At 47.9% G+C, this 2,618-nt stretch overlaps 1 pseudogene; it reads left to right on the forward strand.

The window, feature by feature from the left end:
* The first annotated feature begins 779 nt into the window (after positions 1 to 779).
* Positions 780 to 1,728, forward strand: LOC127215063 (RNA-binding protein with serine-rich domain 1-like; annotated as a pseudogene).
* Positions 1,729 to 2,618: the final 890 nt, after the last annotated feature.

Here is a 2,618-nt window from a genome sequence, read left to right on the forward strand (position 1 = left end):
TATCAGTTATAGTGGAACAATGAACACTCATGTGATACATCTCTCTAGTAGGGTGACTGAAAGTTCATCTGGAATGGTATAACTAGACTATGGGAGCATTTTAGTTTGTTGAGAAACTGTTTTGCCCTTTTGAGACAGGGACTCATGTGTCCCTAGGAAAACCAAGGAGATGGTGAATCTGAAGCGACTTTTCCTCACATCAGAGCTTACAGGATACAAATCTTCATATTGAGGGAAGCTGGCTCACACACTGATTTTTTCAAGCACCAAAGATCACCAGTTCTGGCATTTTCCTTCAGGTCTGACCCAGGACTGTCCTTTAGTGCACCAAATCCTCTGTTAAACACAGCAGAGCAGAGTGACATTGGTAATGACGAAATATACAGCTGTTTCAGGGCCAGGACATAAGCCCCTAGGGACACATAAGATGCTGTCTGTGCAGCAGAGGATGGGAGACATTAAAGGACAGTTAACCTCAAATCCTGTCTACTCAGGAGCATGCAGGGAAAACACTAAAAATAAACGTGCCAGCTAGGTGTGGAAGGTCACTCTGCCTCCCAGCTGGCATGTCCCCTAAGTCATTACTCCTCCAAGTGCTGTCTGTGTACAAGCAGTATCCGCATAAACAGTGGGGTTCTGAGCAGTGCAGAGTCCCAGGCACTGGTGCAGGTCTGCAAATCCAGAGTCTATATCTTAACAAGATCTCTATTGATTGACAAGTTCACCAAATGCCACATTAACCTGCAGGTATAAGAGGGATGCTATCGGGGTCCGAGAAGAGCGGGAAGAGGTGGGGACCTCGGGAAGATGGCTCCTTCTCCTACCAAGCGCAAGGACCGTTCTGACGAGAAGTCCAAGGATCGCTCTAAAGATAAAGGGGCCACTAAAGAGTCAAGTGAGAAGGACCGTGGCAGGGGCAAGACTCGGAAGAGAGTGGAAGCAGCAGCACCAGGTCTCGGTCCAGCTCAACCTCCGCCTCGGGCTCCAGCACTAACACAGGCTCAAGCAGTGGCTCCAGCTCCTCCTCTGCATCCAGCAGCTCAGGAAGCTCCAGCACATCCCGAAGCTCCAGTTCTGGCAGCTCTTCCGGCTCCCCAAGCCCTTCTCGGCACTGGCATGACAACAGGTGGTGTTCCCGCTCCAAGTCCAAACCACCTAAAAGAGATGAAAAGGAGAGAAAAAGGCGGAGCCCTATCTAACCCACCAAAGTGCACATTGGGAGGCTTACCAGGAATGTGACCAAGGACCATATCATGGAAATATTTTCTACTTATGGGAAAATTAAAATGATTGACATGCCTGTAGAAAAGATACATCCCCATCTATCCAAAGCCTATGTATATGTGGAGTTTGAGAACCCAGATGAGGCAGAGAAGGCACTGAGACACATGGATGGAGGACAAATTGATGGCCAAGAGATCACTACTACTGCTGTGTTGGTGCCCTGGCCTCGGCCATCCCCACGGCGATTCAGCCCACCCAGGAGAATGCTTCCACCGCTTCCCATGTGGTGCAGGTCACCCGCACGGATGAGGAGGAGGTCTCAATCCCCAAGGCTCAGATCTCTTATGCGTAGGAGGTCTCGATCTCCTGGCCACCACCGCCATAGGAGCCGCTCCAGCTCCAGCTCCTCCCGATAAGCAGGGACATTGATTCGTACCTCTGTAACTTATGTTCCTCCCAGCTCAGTTTTGTCCTTTCTTTAGCCAAATTTGGATCTGTAGGGAAGGATCCTATCCCAGGGTGGTCTTTGACGACAGCAGTTGAGATATTATTTCCTCAAGAGGACTCTGGCTGTAGAGGTACTGTTGATTCAGAACTGTGCCCGTGGATGTGTACCCTGTAATTTTCTGGGTAGAAAGTTCACTCCTTCCGGTTGTTGAAAGTCCAGTTGGTAGCAAAGATAGCTGGCACAAAGCAAACCTCCATAATGTATCACAGCATTTTCCACGGATGACCGAGGACCTGTCACGCAACCTGGTCATTCCCTTGCTGTTCCTGTGCCATGTCTGCAGACAGGAACCAAGCGGCTGTGCTGTTAGGTCTGACCATGTGTCTTTCCCTGTCCCCATGTCTCTGTTACTCTCAGAAACTGGTGAGCCAGTTCTACTACAGGGTCCTCATGGAGTCCACCACCACCATTGTCACCTGCCATTCAGGATGATGTTGCAGGTTAACCTTGGCAATGTATACATTCATTGCCTCTTTTTGCTTTTACTGTACAGTCAGTACTATAAAATTTGTTTTGAGTTTTATAACTTTGTAGCGTTTTAGGTAAGGTTGTGTTTGTACTTGTATAGAGTGAAAGGACTGTGTTGAATAAACCTAGGATTAGAATGCAAAAAAAAAAAAAAAAAAAAAAAAAAAAAAGAGGGATGCTATGCTACCACACCCTGGACTGCCCTGGCTCTTAGATACTTCCTGATTTGAGGTCTTATTCCATACTAGTGCACATGCATGACCCTCCTTGGGAGCCAACGAAAGGACATTGTGGGAAGAATCCCCCTTCCTCCTCTTTCAGACTGTTGAGTTTGCAGCAAACAAAAGACTAGTGAGCAATTCAAAGCAGAGAGCCTTCAGTTTCAAACCTTCCTAAAAGAGAAGAGGGAAAGGTCATC

This window comes from Phodopus roborovskii, unplaced genomic scaffold, assembly GCF_943737965.1.
Source record: "Phodopus roborovskii unplaced genomic scaffold, PHOROB, whole genome shotgun sequence".
Taxonomy (NCBI): domain Eukaryota; kingdom Metazoa; phylum Chordata; class Mammalia; order Rodentia; family Cricetidae; genus Phodopus; species Phodopus roborovskii.